At 50.7% G+C, this 17,956-nt stretch overlaps 1 long non-coding RNA gene across 1 annotated transcript; it reads right to left on the bottom strand.

Annotated features, from left to right (window-relative positions):
* Nucleotides 1-272: 272 nt before the first annotated feature.
* LOC140427043 (uncharacterized) lies at nt 273-8,938 on the bottom strand. Its single transcript, XR_011948372.1, has 2 exons — nt 8,849-8,938; nt 273-2,680 (listed from the first exon to the last, which is right to left on the bottom strand). It is a non-coding gene; the product is annotated as an uncharacterized lncRNA (long non-coding RNA).
* Between the last annotated feature and the right edge of the window lie 9,018 nt (nt 8,939-17,956).

Genomic DNA, 17,956 nt, shown 5'->3' with positions numbered 1-17,956 from the left:
CCCCCATCTGGGTTCCCTCCCACTCCATGAGCTCTTCATCAAATTCCGAGACGTTGCCTTCCCCCACTCCTGTTTTTGACACTACCTTGTCCTGTATCCCCTGTGGCGGGAGAAGTGGAAAGGTCGAAACCTACCTTGGTACAAAGTCCCTCACCTGCAGATTGATGCACGATCAATTACACAAAGACGAGAGTAGGATGTAATCGAGGCTTTATTTTTGATTCCCAAATTTCTTTCTCCGTCAGTCTGGCCTCAATAAAAGTCGAGATAGATTCGCACGTAAAAAGAAGTTATTTTATTCAGCTTGCAAGCTTGATTCATTTCACAGAAACATAAGAGACATCCAGTCTCCTACATCCCAGAAAGCGAATGAACAAAGAGACAAAGGGATCTCTGCAAATCAATTCAAATGGTATCAAGTTTCACATACTCGATGCCCATAGGTCAGCCTATATCCCTCCTGACCTGTTTGATCTATTCTGATTGGCTCACTTCCAATCCCTTTCTCTGGCCCCTATCAATGCAGCATCACTCTCGTAGACACACCTCTTCCTGCTTTCCCCATGCGGTCTCAAATCCCTTTGTCTCTATCTGCCAGAATCAAAGTGGCTTATTTCTACATTACATTAACTAATATCTCTAAAGTAACTATTTTATATCACATTCGTCATTCCCTCCTTTTATCATTCCATGATAACCGGACTATCCAATCCATAGCTACGGTTCCCCATCTAAAAAGATCCGTCGCTGCATTTCCAATTCCTGTCTTAGCCCCCCTTCATCTGCCTCACCCTCATGGATTTTAACAGTTAAGTTTTTAGGGGCGTTGATCTGATCCAGTGCACCCCGCATTCTACACATCACACATTTAAGGATGGCCAGGCCCACAAAGATGCAGCCGATAGCTACCACTAGATACATGGCCATATTTATCAACCAGTCCTTCCATCCTCCAAATCCCCAGTTACCCCAAGAGCCAGGATCCTGCATCCCGTCCAAGTGATCCCGTATGCGATCCATAAATTTAGTGATATTAGCGGTCAAGTCCTGAACTCCCATGATACACTTGCCCTGTACTATGGCGCATACCCCACCCTCACGGGCCAGAAGATAGTCAAGAGCATACCGGTTCTGCATTGCAAACAACCGTAGCTGAGACAACTCCTTAGCTATTGCCCCGAGGGCTCCCAAGATTTCATTTCCCAAGATGGTAAGGCCGCAAATAAAATAATTCCGATCACTGACAGCCAAGGAACCCCCCACACCTCCCAGTGTCAATACGCTCAGAATGCCCCACCCGGCTGAGTGGCCCCGGTTGGGTGCAAGAACCTGAAGTTTTTTCCAGTTCTCGCAAAATTCAGCAGAGACTGCCCGGTGTGCTAACTGATTATGCAGGTTCCACGCCGAAGGGCAGGGGACTGTGGTAGGGACTAGAGTCCCTATAGCAATTCGGCGGGGAAATGGGGGTGACAAAACGTTGGTCGCTGTACCATTAAATAAAAAGTAGTATCCTTGTTCCGTGTGCAGGCTAGCATCACAATCAGCATATCGGTTGCGTAAGGATCCCCCAGTAGCCCAGTTTATCCAACTTTGAAATGCCCATTCGGGCCGCCTAGCAATGCGGAAAGCCCTAGTCCCAACAGTGATATGAGAGACATTCGCCCAGCCACAGAGGAGCTGGAGGCCGGCGTTCAATGGAACGCAAGTGGTGTTGTAACAAACGCATTGGCCAGACGCCTGGGTGATATGGCACCTCCTGTCCGTACAGGTGGGAAACAGACATGTTATATTTGTGTCCACCTCTACCAGCAAACAGCCATATCCTTCACTGCTGAAGCAATTCTCGTATGACCGGGAATCCCTATTGGGATTGAAGTGGCTAGGTATGTACGCCCTCCACCGTCGCAGCCTATCGTACTGTGAATGGGAATTATCCCGAGGAAGGGGAAGGCAAATAGCCGGTGGTGCTGAACCCGGATCGTAAGGAAGAGTGACCTGATCGGGCAGTGATTCGGAATGCTGACAATGAACCACCGTTTGGGGAGTGCCCCAAAGCGGTGAAACAGAAAATAACCTAGACACCGCTGCGGGGTTTGGGTAGCAGACAACCCGTCCCTGGCCATACAGACGGTGGTAAATCTGGTAGAAGAGATTCATACTACCCGGGTTTTCCTCAGTTTGGCCTTTAATTAACTTAAGTGTATCTCCCGGTAATCTACGTTCTAGCTGTACTTCCCTTCTCATACGCCCCGTCCTCTCTCTAGTCCCTTTCTCTTTCTCAGAGCCTCTTCCTACACTCTTCTGACAGCCTGATTTTACCTTTATTGTACCACTCTTAACACATCCAAAATCAAATTTACATGTATTCCAAAAACAAGGCAATGTCCATATAATGTTCCCTTCCCATCGCCGGGACCGGTGCAGCTGCTTCATGACTCCCGCATTCTCCTTAACTTTGATGACCTTCCATGAGTCGATACCATGTCCTCGTATATGGGGGCAGCGAAGAACATCACCTTTGCATAGGTGATGTATCCTTGTAGATTGGTTGGGGCTACACAGATACATAATATTCCCCTTTTCCATGTCCATCGCCAATAACACGCCAAGCGAAGTGAGGCCAAATATCAGACAGACGATGCATAGCCACTCCATCATGCTCCACACCTGTAAAATAGCACTGGAGAAGGGAGGCAGGTTAGTATCCGACCTTTTACAGTAGTGGAGATGGACTCAATTTACAGTGATGTAGGTGGACCCAAGCACTTCGCCCCTCCACTTTAACTGCTGCGGGGGTGGTAAGGAGAACTTGGAAGGGCCCGTCCCATCGCGGCTCCGACCCTTCCTAGTCCAATTTTTGACAATGACACAACTACCGGGCTGGACTGAAAGTGAGCTAGGTACTGGGGGCAATGGCTGGTGAGCCGCGCGGACCTGGCCATGGAGTTCCTTGAGCACTTGCGTAAGGGCTAGAACATAGGAGGTCATTTCTTCAGTCATCGGATGAAACTGAACCCGTCTGGGAACCTGCAGGCTCCAAGGAGTTCTAAGAGGCCTGCCATAAAGAATCTCGGCGGGAGAGAGCCAGGCCGGTCCCGCAGGTGTAACCCGCAGCTGGAAGAGGGCAACGGGGAGCAACTTAAGCCATGTCAGTCCTGTGTCTGCTCTTAATTTAGCCAATTTAGTTTTGAGGGTCTGATTGTGTCTCTCAACCAACCCGGCCGCCTGCGGTCTGTAAGCACAGTGTAACTCCCAACTGGGAGCAAAACTCCTTGTTAATTTGTCCAATAAAATGAGGCCCATTATCAGAACTTAACTGAGCTGGTATACCGTACCGGGGAATGATTTCCCTCATCAAGACTTTAACCACAGTAGCAGCTTTATTATCGATAGTCGGATACGCCTCGACCCATCTGCTGAACACATCCACAATGACCAAAACATATTTGTAACATTGACACCTTTCCAACTCAATGTAATCCATTTGGAGCGTCTCAAAGGGACCACTGGGCAACGGGGTTTGCCCCTTCCCACAAGGGATACCTTTTCCGGTGTTATATTGCTGACAAATCAAACACCGATTACTGATACTTTGGGCCAACCCCTGCATTTTAGGGTGCCACCAAGTGTCCAGCAACAAATCACTAGTCCCTCGAGCCCCACAATGAGTTGCAAAGTGTACACATTCAATGACCCATAAAGCCAGCACATCAGACATACAAGTCTGATGTGCAGGCGTGGTCCATAAAGAGGAAACAGAATCATATGTACAACCTAACCGTTTCCACATTTGTTTATCACTCTCAGGAGCGTCCTCCTGTAACCTTATGACGTCTTGGATGGTTGGCATTGACTTGTCAGAAGCAGACATATTTATAGTAGATCGTTTAGTCTGACTTAACATCTTAGGCACCATCATTTGCTGAATTTGCGCGGCTGTTCGCGCTGCACGATCTGCTCGTTCATTACCAACGTCAACTGGGGTTGTACCATTCGTGTGGGCAGCGCATTTAATAACGGAAATCTGCGCTGGCATAAGGAGGGCCTGCAGTAGGTCATTAACTAAACCCCGGTTGGATATTTCTGTGCCTGCCGAGCTAAGGAATCCCCTATTCTTCCAGAGTTGTCCGAAGTCGTGAACTACCCCGAAAGCATATCGGGAGTCAGTGTAGATATTTACCCGGTGATCTCCCCCAAGTATACATGCACGGGTGAGGGCAAAAAGTTCGGCTTGTTGTGCTGAGTAAGGGGTCTGGAAAGCTGCCGCTTCTAAAATCAGACCATCCTGATCTATGATTGCATAACCGGCCAGTCTCCGGCCAGTGGGGCTTACTAATGCACTGCCATCAACATACATAATCATGTCAGGTTGTTCTAACGGAATATCACTCAGATCGTCCCTTATTGTTGTAGTTTCCTGAATCAAGGCTAAACAGTCGTGACCAGGCGCGTCCTCATGGACAGGGGGACCGCTAAGAAAACAGGCTGGATTGATAGTGGTACAGTATTTAAATGTCAGACGTGGATTGTTCAAAAGGTATATCTCATACCTATTCTGACGAGCTGCGGTAAGATGCTGAGTCTGCAGTTGCCCCAATAGTGCGATTACTGAGTGGGAGCTATACACCGTAATATCCTGTTGGAGAGTGATGTTGGCAGCAACCTGCAAACTATTGTATATCGCTGCCAAGATCTGGGTGCAAACAGGGTGGCCCAACGCCACTGGGTCGAGTTTGGAAGAGTAATATGCTACGGGCCGGTGCTTGTCCCCATGTTGCTGGGTGAGTACCGCTGTTGAACATCCTTCCAGAACAGTACAGTATATCTGGAATGGTCAGTCGTATAGGGACCTACCGAGGGCCGGTGCTTGTAGCAAGGCCTGCTTCAGGCAACGGAAGGCCTCGAGTGCCTCGGTGGTGAGAATAAAGTTTCCCTCTTTACTCGTGTAAAAAAACCCTACTGGGTTCGAGACTTCTTTCTGTGGCTGTAAGTAAAACTCCTAAGAACTTAACTTTTCTCTGAGCCACCAAGACCTTTGCTTGTGAAACAACATAACCCAACGAGGATAGGTGGTTCAATAATTGGATCACATCATCCCTATTACTGGGCTCGTCAGGACTTGCCACCAATATGTCATCTACATACTGCACCAGAGTGGAACCATGCTCCAATGTCAAGGCCTGGAGTTGGGTCTGCAGACATCTGGAGAAGAGTGTAGGTGAATTGACGAACCCCTGTGGCAGTCGGGTCCAGGTATACTGCTGTCCATTGTAAGTGAAGGCAAACAAATATTGACTTTCAGTCGCAAGTGGGAGGGCAAAGAAGGCGTGCTGAAGGTCAATTACGGCGAAGACCCGGGCTTGAGCTGGAATTTGAGCCAGTATGTGGACAGGGTTAGGGACGAGAGCATGTAACGGCTGTGCGATGGCATTAATTGAACGTAAATCCTGTACTAATCGGTACTGGTCTGGTTTGGCTGGTTTAGGCACAGCAAGTATTGGGGTGTTATATTCTGATTGGCAAGGGACCAAAATACCCTGTTTCAACAGTTCTTGAATTAATTTATCTATTGATGGAGCAGCTTGAGATTTCAGGGGGTATTGCCGAATGGAAGGTAGCTTTACATGATCCTTAATCATTACCTTGATAGGTGTAACATTTGTCTTTCCCACTTGTGATGGGTATTCCGCCCAGACCTGTGGATTGACATATTCCAACACATCATGTCCCCTGTGATGCTGCAGTCGAGTGTTAATCGTTTCAGGGACCTCAAAATATTTTATGGTAGTGCCGTCCGGCATGACTTGAAGTGCGTGGTCTGTTGGATCTGAATGATCCACTGCCCTCCTGACCATTCGCCCCATATCCCTGGCATGGTACTGGTCATGGACCTGACGTGTAATATGAGGGCTTACCGAAGCTGACTGTGGCCATAAATGTGGTGATATTGTAACAAAATCGGCTGTACCTTCTTTTCCCGTGACTGTGGCTGTAACCTTGACTGGCCATTCGGTCTCAAGTAATGGCCGGTATTTGTCCTCCAACTCCCTGTTTCGTCCAGTTCTGTCATAGGCCAGGGTAACGTGATGCAGTGACTGTTCAACGTCTAACGTCCACCACTGGGGGGTGATAGAAATATAGCACTGTTGTCTCATCTTCCATGATGTAACCGTTACCCCCTCATCTCCGCATTCTAGCTGTAGCTGGAAGATACACAGTAAATCTCGGGCCAACAAGTTACAGTCCAATCCAGTAGTCACTACAAACTGATGCTCTGCAGACTTATTCTCGTAAGTGACTGTCACAGGTTCAGAAATAGGATACTCACACACCTGTCCTTGAACCCTGACAATTGCTGCGTGTGGTCGGATATTGGTAATTTAAGTGTTGATTGCACAGAAGACATAGCTGCCCCTGTGTCGATTACAAATGAGTGATGTTGATCTCCTATCTGCAGAGAGATAATAGGTTCCCTGTCCGATTGGAGAGTCCTTATGGCTAAATTAGCTAGTCAATCCTGTGTTGGGAAAGGGTTTTCCTGGGAGAAGTCAGTGTATCTCATCTGTCCTCCCCTTGGTGGGTACCCTCTCCTTTGGGTCGGATAATCTCCTTCTACTGCCTGTCTTTTAAAGGGGCATTCCTGTTGCCAGTGATCTACACGACCGCAATTAAAACATGCATTGCTCCCTCTATTTCTGCCCCGTCCTCTTCTTCCAGTAGACCAATGGCCCCTCAGAGGGGGCTGCGGCTGTAGAGCTGTTGATTCGTTCGGTGGGCCATAAAAATGGGGTGAGGGTCCCTTTGGGTGGGTTTGGTATCCTCCTCTTCGCTGATCCACCCACCCAAAGTCACTATATTGGGGCTCCTGCTGGTAAACTACCATTTCTGCCGCTTGTTGGGGTCGCAGATCATCCTTTTTCATTACATACTCAGTCTTAACCTTTGTAACTGAGCCTCCTTCTTGGCCTACACCCTCCTTCCAGTAAAATCTGACTGCCCTTGCCATCTGGGAAGGGTCGTTCTCTGTCCAATTCATGTTATTACATTTCACAGCAGTAACCACAGAAGGTGGTAGGCAATGCATTAACATAGCACAGTATTGAGGGGAATTCTGACCATTTTGATACAGCAAATCGCCTGACTGCCCCCGGTAGATTTCATTAAAACGCTCCAGAAATTCCTCTGGCTCGTCAGTCTTCTTAGGTTTTAGGTCTAAGATAACAGAAAGATTTATGGGCCTTTGAAATGTGCTATTCAACGCATTCAAGATCTGTGTCCTTCTATCGTCGTCTAACGCATAGGCCTGCTGGAGTGCGGCATGACTAGCATAATTCAGGTGGTTAAGATAATTGCGGTACTCTGCTGGGGTTAAAATCTGCTGGACTAGGGCCCAGAGGTCCCTTGAATCAGCTTGATAAATTAAGATGGTAGTTCTCAAGGAATCCACGAAGGCAGCAGGAGATTTTTTTTCTATCTGGGATTGTAACCATCATAGCCATCATCTCACTGGGTGTCCATGGGAAGTAAACGTCTATCGTGGGGTTCGCTCCCGCAGTCACTGCATCTTCCTAATCGGTAACTGTCTCCGAATGTCACCAGCGGGCACTCTAGCTATTTCCCCTGGTTGTTCCAACTTCAACGTCTCTCCCTGTCACTAGGGGGAGTTCTTTCTCTTCAAACGAAGTTGTTTTAGCTTCCTTTGTTCCCAAATCTTGTGATTTCTCCTTAGTTTGGGGAGACTTAGGTGATATGCTTAATTGTTTCTGGTGAGCGTCAAGCCCCTCTCTCGCTGTCCGAGATCTTGTCCTAGAGCTAACTGGGCTTGTGGGACAGAGTTCCTTTTGCTCTTCCGGTTGTGAAGTTGGTAAATCAGGACCCACACTATCACCCAAAAGGGCTTGAGTTTCTGGCATATTTGAAATCTGGGGAGCAATGGCTGGGTATATATTATTGTACTCTGGTGGTTCTGGAATGAGCGCAGACCATACTCTGGGTGCAGACGGAACTTTTACTGACTTTTCCAAATTATTGAATTTTTCTTCTTCTGTCAATTCAAGGCCAGCCATTGAACTACGTAGCTCGTCTCTTGTGTGACCCGGGTCCTTCCTGTCTCTATTTGCTCTTTTTTTAAATGCACATTCCTTTTTCAAGATCTGTAATGTTTTTAGGTTACCCTGTTCACTAATTGGAATCCCCATTTTAAGGGCATTATCCTGCCAGCTGGACAACATAATCTTATCTTTTTCCTCTTGACAATATTGCCTCCATAATCCAATTAATTCTTTAGCTTTCATACCTTGATTTTTTCTCCAAATTTGTCCCTGGATTTTCTTAACCATTTCTAGGTCTTTGGTTCCCCCTAGTGGCCATTCATCTCCCATTTTAGTTCTTAACTGTGCTGACAATTTTCTAAAATCCTTCGCTTTGTCCGGATACTTATCACATAATATTTGCAGTGGCATGCCTGGATCATTTGTGCTATCCAAGGAATTTCCCATAATCTCAACTAGTCCTTGGAACTGCGTTTTTTCGCCACTACAGTCCAAAGAGAAAATTTTAGCTTAATCAACTATATTTTCAACACTCACACATACAGAGGTGAACCATTTTCAATTTCAAATGTTACATCGACCTCTCATAACGTAACCCAACCGAATTAACTCACAAATAAAGTTGAACCATTTATATTTTAAATGTCACATCAACAATACAGCCTACCCCAGCCGAATTAACTCACAAATGAAGTTGAACCATTTATATGTTAAATGTCACATCAACAATACTGCCTACCCCAGCCAAATTAACTCTATGAAATCCCATCAATTAAAATGCTAATCCCCAGACTGACCTGTGATTTCGTCGAGGCGGTCTTTCTGTGCCAGACTAATCAGACGATAAGAAGAGGGGAACAATCAATGCGCGGTCGTTTTCCAGTTCTACATTGAGGGCCCTTTGTTCCCCATCCTCCTGTTCATAATCAGTCTAATTCTGATTTCGCAGTTGGATCAGGATCGCCCTGAGAAATCCCGGGTTTCGGCACCAAATGCTGATTCCCAAATTTCTTTCTCCGTCAGTCTGGCCTCAATAAAAGTCGAGATGGATTCGCACGTAAAAAGAAGTTATTTTATTCAGCTTGCAAGCTTGATTCATTTCACAGAAACATAAGAGACATCCAGTCTCCTACATCCCAGAAAGCGAATGAACAAAGAGACAAAGGTATCTCTGCAAATCAATTCAAATGGTATCAAGTTTCACATACTCGACGCCCATAGGTCAGCCTATATCCCTCCTGACCTGTTTGATCTATTCTGATTGGCTCACTTCCAATCCCTTTCTCTGGCCCCTATCAATGCAGCATCACTCTCGTAGACACACCTCTTCCTGCTTTCCCCATGCGGTCTCAAATCCCTTTGTCTATATCTGCCAGAATCAAAGTGGCTTATTTCTACATTACATTAACTAATATCTCTAAAGTAACTATTTTATATCACATTCGTCATTATTACCGTGAGATGTGTGGCCTCCTACAGCAGCTGATGAAATGGCTGCTGTACTGGGAGCACACATATTTATACTCCGCCTAATGGGTGGAGCCAGCAGGCAGGGATCTACCCCCATACCTGTAATACAGGGGCCTTACCGTAAAACACCTATATCAACATCCCATATATACAATATATACATCAGTGGTGACTACCACATTCACCCCCTGTTAAAAAAATGAGTCCAGCGGGGGTGGTGGAGAACTACATACAGAAAGTTGTGTTTTAAAGGTACAGATAATATTATAAATTCAGGCGGTCCGGAGCCTTGATCTGTCGTTGAGAGCGCCGCAGTGCTGGTGGTGACCCCGGCGGCAGCTTGGTCTTCGGGACTCCGGGAGCATGTCGAAATCCTCTTCATCCCCGGGTGTGAGCAAGGGGAGGGCGGATTGTCCCGGAGAGGGGGCTGTGGGGGAGGGGGGGGTGGCGCCGGGTCGGAGGGGGGGGTGGAACCAGCTGGTGCCAGGTCCCTGAGGGAGCCGTCGGGATACGCTACGTAGGCGTACTGCGGATTAGCGTGAAGTAGCAGTACCCTCTCAACCAACGAGTCCGCCTTGTGGAGTCGAACGTGTCTACGGAGGAGAAGGGGTCCTGGAGCGGCCAGCCATGTCGGGAGCGAAACCCCGGAGGTGGACTTCCTGGGGAAGGCAAAGAGACGTTCATGGGGGGTTTCATTAGTCGCGGTGCACAGGAGCGACCGAATGGAGTGAAGTGCGTGGGGGAGGATCTCCTGCCAGCGGGAGGCCCGGAGAATTCTGGACCGTAGGGCCAGCTGGACGGCCTGTCAGACCGTCCCGTTCTCACTCTCCACCTGGGGTTGTAGTTGGACGTCCTGCTCGAGGCAATGCCCCTGTTAAACAGGTACTGGCGCAGCTCATCGCTCATGAATGAGGATCCCTGGTCGCTGTGGACGTAGGCAGGGAAGCCAAACAGAGCGAAGATGGTGTTGAGGGCTTTGATGACGGTGGCAGGCGCCATGTCAGGGCATGGGACGGTAGAGGGGACTCGGGAATGTTCATCGACCACATTGAGAAAGTACGTGTTGCGGCAGATGGAGGGGAGGGGCTCTTTGAAGTCCACGCTGAGGCGTTCAAAGGGGCGGGAGGCCTTCACCAGGCTCGCACGGTCTGGCCAGTAGAAGTGCGGTTTACACACCGCGCAGACCTGGCAGTCTCTGGTGATCGCCCTGACTTCCTCGATGGAGGAGGGCAGGTTGCGGGCCTTGATGAAATGGAAAAAATATGTGACCCTTGGGTGACAGAGGTTGTCGTGCATGTTCCGGAGTCGGTCCACTTGTGCGCTGGCACATGTACCTCGAGATAGGGCATTGGGGGGCTCGTTGAGCTTACCGGGGGGGCGATACAAAATCTCGTAATTGTAGGCGGAGAGCTCGATCCTCCACCTCAAGATTTTATCATTTTTGATCTTGCCCCGCTGTGTGTTATTAAACATATTGGCAACCGACCGTTGGTCAGTGAGGAGAGTGAATCTCCTGCCGGCCACGTAATGCATCCAATGCCACACAGCTTCAATGATGAATTGGGCCTCTTTTTCGACGGAGGAGTGCCGAACTATGGAGGCATGGAGGGTGCGTGAAAAGAATGCCTTGGGCCTGCCTGCCTGGTTGAGAGTGGCGGCCAGTGCGACGTCTGAAGCATCACTCTCGACTTAGAAGGCGAGCGTCTCGTCGACCGCGTGCATCGCGGCCTTGGCGATGTCGGCCTTGATACGGTTAAAGGCCAGGTGAGACTCGGCCATCAGAGGAAAAACAGTGGATTGAATGAGTGGGTGGGCCTTGTCCGCATAGTTTCGGACCCACTGGGCATAATATGAAAAGAACCCCAAGGCAACTTGAGGGTCTTAGGGCAGTAGGGGAGGGGGAGTTCCATGAGGGGGCGCATGCGATCGGATCGGGCCCCAGAACTCCGTTCTGGACCACATAGCCGAGGATGGCTAAGCGGTTCGTGCTGAACACGCACTTCTCCTTGTTATGCGTGAGGTTGAGGAGAGTGGCGGTGTGGAGAAATTTAGCAAGGTTGGCGTCATGGTCCTGCTGATCGTGGCCGCAGATGGTGACATTGTCCAGGTACGGGAAAGTGGCCCGCAGCCTGTACCGGTCAACCATTCGGTCCATCTCCCGTTGGAAGACCGAGACCCCGTTGGTGACGCCGAAGGGAACCCTAAGAAAGTGGTAAAGGCGGCCGTCTGCCTCGAACGCAGTGTATGGGCGGTCCGCCTTGCGGATGGGGAGCTGGTGGTAGGCAGATTTCAGGTCTACTGTCGAGCAGACCCGGTACTGAGCAATCTGAGTGACCATATCAGATATGCGTGGGAGGGGGTAAGCGCGAGCTGCGTGTACCGATTGATGGTCTGACTGTAGTCAACGACCATCCTGTTTTTCTCCCCAGTTTTGACCACTAACACTTGGGCTCTCTAGCGGCTGCTGCTAGCCTCGATGATGCCTTCCCGAAGCAGCCGCTGGGCTTCAAACCTGGTGAAGGTCCTGTCCTGGGCGCTGTACCATCTGCTCCTGGTGGTGACGGGTTTCCCATCTGGGGTTAGGTTTGCAAATAAGGAAGGTGGGTCGACCTTAGGGGTCGCGAGGCCGCACACAGTAAGGGGTGGTAGGGGCCCGCCGAATTTCAGGGTTAGGCTCTGGAGGTTGCACTGGATGTCCAGGCTGAGTAGCAAGACAGCGCAGAGGTTGGGGAGGACGTAGAGGCGGAAGCCGCTGAACTCCACGCCCTGGACGGTGAGGGTGGCAATGCAGTACCCCCGGATCGCAACGGAGTGGAACCCGGAGGCCAGGGAGATTCTCTGGTTAGCGGGGTGTACCGCGAGGGAGCAGCGCCTTACCTTATCGGGGTGAATGAAGCTCTCAGTGCTCCCAGAGTCCAGCAGGCAGGAGATCTCATGCCCGTTGACCTTCACTTTAGTTGAAGCAGTCGCGAGGTTGTGTGGTCGAGACTGGTCAATCGTGACCGAGGCGAGACGCGGCTGGTCGTTGGCGGTTGCAGGCGATGAGCGGCCGGATGATGTGCCCAACAGGCATGGGTCTTGAGTCGGGTAAGATGGCGGTGTCCACGGGCCGCACGTGTCTTGGGGAAAGCAAGATGGCGGTGCCCGTTGGTCCTGGGAGAAACAAGATGGCAGCGCCCACGGGCCGCACGTGTTGCGAGTCAAGCAAGATGGCGGCGTCCACTGGCCGCACGTGGTCGTAGGAGGGGAAGATGGGGGCGCCCACTGGCTGCACATGGGGGGTGCCGGGACAATAGCGGCGATTGAGCGGACCTGACACACTACAGCGAAATGTCCCTTCTTGCCACAGGCCTTGCAGAGGGCGCTCCACGCCAGTCAGCGCTGTCGGGGGTGTTTTGACTGCCCACAGAAGTAGCATTTGGGCCCCCCGGGGTTGTTTGGTTGCCGCGCGGCACAGGCGTGGGATTGGCTGAGGGCGGTGGCTGATGGGGTCCACAATGGGGCGGCCACCTGCAGAGTCCACGATGCACAGGGGCGTGGGCCGCGCGGTCGGGGGCATAGGCCTGAATGTTGCGTTATGCAACCATAAGTGAAAGCGCTAGTTTTTTGGTCGCCGCGAGGTCGAGCGTGGTCCCCTCTAAGAGGCGTTGGCAGATGTAGTCAGACCCTATGCCCGTAACAAATGCGTCTCTCATGAGCAAGTTTGTGTGTTCCATGGCCGAAACGGCCTGACAGTCACAGTTTCTAACTAGGGGGAGCAGGGCGCGCCAGAAATCTTCCACCGACTCACCAGGAAGTTGACGCCGCGTGGAGAGGAGGTGCCTGGCATAGAGTGTGTTAGTCCGCTGAGCGTAGTTTTCCTTCAGTAGCGCCATGGCCTCTGCATAGGTCAGTACATCCTGGACAAGTGGAAGGACGTTGGAGCTCTGCCGCGTGTAAAGGATCTGGAGCTTCTGGAGTTTCGTCTGGCGCAGACCCGATGTACGCTTCAAAACAGGCTAGCCAATGTTCAAAGTCCTTTTTGGCGTTGTCTGCTTGCGGATGCAGCTGCAGGCGATCCGGCTTGATGCACGTGAAACTGGACCCGGGTCCCAGGGAGGCCATATTCGGGTGTCGGACCAGCCAGGGTTGGAAATTGGTGCGGAGGCAGATATCGTAGCCTTCGCCTCGTTGATCGCCCGAAGGCGGACCTCTCTTTCCTTCCCCTCCGCCGGTGCCATAACGGCGTTCAATACTCTCCTAATGTTTGAAAAGAGCTGCCTCCCTCTCACGAACCCCGTCTGATCTTCACCTATCACCTTCGGGAGGCACTCCTACAGCCTACCCGCCCGTACCTTCGCCAATACTTTTGAGTCCACATTCAGAAGTGAAATGGGCCTATACAACCCCACTCCGTCGGATCCTTATCTTTTTTTAGCAACATTGAAATCGATGCCTGCCCCATTGTGGCAACACCTCCTTCCCTATCGCCTCCTCAAAAATCCCCAACATCAGGGGCGCCAGCTATTCCTTGAATTTTTTATAATATTCCACCGGAAACCCATCCGGCCCTGCCACCTTCCCCGACTGCATCCTCCCAATCGCATCCTTATCTCCTGCTCCACTATCGCTCCTTCTAACGTAGCCCTGTCCCCCACCTCTAACCTTGGGTACTCCAACTCATCTAGAAATTCCTGCATCTCACGGTCCCCCCCCCCCCCCCCCCCCCAGGTGGCCCTGACCTGTACAACCTCTCATAAAACTCCTCAAAAACCTTGTTAATCAAATCCGGAGCCTCCACCAACTTCCCTGCCCTATTCCTCACCTGAAGAATTTCCCTTGCCACTGCTTCCTATGGAACTGACCTGCCCTGTGCCCTGGCGGAGGGACCTGTTGGAATTCTTGACTCTTGAGAAGGTTAATTTTGAACTGCAGGGAAGGACGGAGGGGTTCTACAATTCATGGGCATTATTCATCATGCACTTTCAAGAACTGGATAACATCGAACATTAGTTGGGGGGATGGGTGGGAGGGTTGGGGGGAGGGGGGCTGTGTGTATTAAGGGTGACTATGGGTGATTCCTGATTCCTTTTTGTCATTTGTTTGTGTGAACATGCGTGCTAATGTTTGGGGTTTGGTGGGAGGATGGGATCGTTGTTGTTGATATGGGGATTGACATATTTGTTGCTGATTATTGTTTATTGTTGGCGGGTGTAAATTTGGGAGAAAATGTGAAAAAGGAGAATAAAAATATATATTTTTAAAATAATAATAATAATCTTTAGTGTCACAAGTAGGCTTACATTAACACTGCAATGAAGTTACTGTGAAAAAACCCTTGTCACCATATTCAAGCGCCTGGTCGGGTACACAGGGGGAATTCAGAGTATCCTAATTACCTGACAGCACTTCTTGTGGGAGGAAAGCGGAGCACCCGGAGGAAACCCACGCAGACATAGGGAGAATGTGCAAACTCTGCACAGTGACCAAAACCGGGAATTGAACCTGGAATCCTGGTGCTGTGAAGCAACCTTGCTAACCACTGTGCTACCGTGCCGCCCTATTGACTCAATGATGGTGAAATGCGAGTCCAAGTTGGGACAACGTGGAGGGAACGATGGTCGGCATTGGTGGTGCAAATGTCCAACTCAGTATGTATAGGGGAACTTCTAAACCTCTTGGTCTCCAAGGCTCAGCTACACATTGTATGAACTCACCTTCAAGTTCAAAGCTGCCTTTGTTAGAACAGTCCCTGAGGAGTCAAATACCATATATGCCTCCTCAATTGTCTTGTTACTAGGAGGGATAACTTGGTTCATCTAGAGCAAGAAATGTGGCCTGTATCCACATGCAATGCTGCATACCTTCCCACGAGCTGAAACTATTTTGGCTGGTTGGACTGGTTACTCTACCTCTAAGGTAACTTTTGTCTTCAGCTCCACTAGGCTGCAACTCTGTGACACCTGGCTTTCCCACATATTAAACATTAATAATGGACATTGCTAACACTGGAGCAATGTTGTCTACTGTTCAGCTATCACCCCCTGTGTTTGCTGACCTACATTGCTCGAGAAATGTCTTTAGTTTTAAATTCTCATCCTTGTTTTAAAATCTCCACAACACCCCCCCCCCCCCCCCCCAATCTGGTTACCTCCATTGTCCCTACACGTCTGCGTTCCTCCAATTCTGGCCTCTTGTGTGTCGCTAATTTTAATCGATCCACTGTTGGCAGCCAGGCCTTCAGCTGCTGAGACCCCATGTTCTGGAATTCACTTCCTAAACCTCGACACTTCTGTCACCCTTTCCTCCTTCAAGCTGCCTTAAAACCTACCTCTTTGACCAGGCTGTTTGTGGCTTTCTCAAGTATCTCCTTATGTGGCTTGGGAGGGGGTCACATTTCCCTTGATAACACTGCTGCGAAACACCCTGGGCCGTACTTACCATGTTAAAAGGTGGTATATAAATGCCACTTGTTGATTTGCACATTGAACAACTGCCCACATCACTGCTGTCATGCTCCCCTCTTCTGAGCAATTTTCTTACTCCTTTTGTCAAAGAATCTCATTTGATTCAACTTATTTGATTCAAAATGTTCCTCCTTCCACAAGTGCCGGGCTGGATCCTCCACCCCGACGCCAAAATCGCATTCGGCGACAGGGCGGAGAATCTGTTTTGGCGTTGAAATCGAGAGCGGCGCCGGTTTTCAATTTCTCCGTCCCCTGAAAATCTGCGTACTCGTGGAGTACGTCGCGCTAAGTATCCACCGCCTCAGGTCATTGCCTGAGGCCCGGCCCGCAATTCTCCGTCCCCAACCAGCCGAATTCCCAACGCCGTGGGACTCTTATGGTCCCACCGTCCAGGATCCTCGCGTTGCGGCTGCGGACTCAGTCCGGGCTCGCCACAGTCGGGGCAAGGCTAATCGTCTGGCAGGGGAGCTTCATTCGGGTCTGGGGGCAATGTGTGCGGGCAGTCCGGGGCGCGCGAGCGGCCGATGCGGAGCACTATTTTGCCGATCCAGGTCCGCGGGCTGAGTCCCCATGGAGCACGGCATGGCCGCTGGAGGCTGCCACCATGTGCATGCATAGCCTCTGACCCGGAAGTGCGGGGGGCCGTATCGGCAGCTGGAGCTGCAAACTCTACAACCGCTGCCTGCTAGCCCCCAGCAAAACGGGGAAACTGTGGCCTTTTGACACCAGTTTTCCCGACGGCGTGGGGACTTAGTCCGTGAAACGGAGAATCTCAACTGCCGTCTTGACCTGCTCTTTCTGTTTTTACCTCAAGATGTGTCATTTGTCTTTCCCGAAATCCCCATCAGTGTGCAGTGTGGGAAGCAAGTCACGACGGCCCCTTACGGAGAGCAGGCAGGAGAATGGGGATGAGAAAAATATCCGCCATGATTGAATGGTGGAGCAGACTCGATGGGCCAAGTAGCCTAATTCTGATTCTAGGTCTTACTGTCAATGGCATCATCCAAACCCGTGACTTCTACCATCTAGATCGAGAAGGACAAGAGCAGCAAACACATGGGAGCACTGTCACTGCAAATTCCTCTTCAAGCTACGCAGCCCTGAATTGGAAATATATTGGCCGTTCCTTTGCAGTCACTGGGTCAAAATTCTGGAAACCCCTTCTTAATAGCACTGTGGGCGTACCTCAACCAGATGGACTGCAGTGGTTCAAGAAGGCGGCTCACCACCACCTTCTCAAGGGGCAATTAGGGATGGGAAACAAATGTTGGGCCTGGCCGTCGATGCCCACATCCCGCGAATGAATACAATTTTTAAACATTAGTAGTCTTCCAATGTCCCCATTTCAATCTTGGCACTAACCTCCGACAGCCCCCTGGCACTAACCCCCGTCAGCCCCCTGGCACTAACCCCCGTCAGCATCCTGGCACTAACCCCCGTCAGCATCCTGGCACTAACCCCCGTCAGCATCCCGGCACTAACCCCCGTCAGCATCCTGGCACTAACCCACGTCAGCATCCTGGCACCAACCCCCGTCAGCATCCTGGCAGTAACCCCCATCAGCATCCTGGCACTAACCCCCGTCAGCATCCCGGCACTAACCCCTGTCAGCCCCCCGGCACTAACCCCCGTCAGCCCCCTGGCACTAACCCCCTTCAGCATCCTGGCACTAACCCCCGTCAGCACCCTGGCACTAACCCCTGTCAGCCCCTGGCACTAACCCCCGTCAGCCCCCTGGCACTAACCCCCGTCAGCATCCTGGCACTAACCCCCGTCAGCATCCCGGCACTAACCCCCGTCAGCATCCTGGCACTAACTCCCGTCAGCATCCTGGCACTAACCCCCGTCAGCATCTTGGCGCTAACCCCCGTCAGCATCCTGGCACTAACCCCCGTCAGCCCCCTGGCACTAACCCCCGTCAGCCCCCTGGCACTAACCCCCGTCAGCATCCTGGCACTAACCCCCATCAGCATCCTGGCACTAACCCCC

The sequence above is a fragment of the Scyliorhinus torazame genome, chromosome 7, assembly GCF_047496885.1.
Source record: "Scyliorhinus torazame isolate Kashiwa2021f chromosome 7, sScyTor2.1, whole genome shotgun sequence".
NCBI classification, from domain to species: Eukaryota; Metazoa; Chordata; class Chondrichthyes; order Carcharhiniformes; family Scyliorhinidae; genus Scyliorhinus; species Scyliorhinus torazame.
This window is presented reverse-complemented; position numbering and strand designations above follow the sequence as displayed.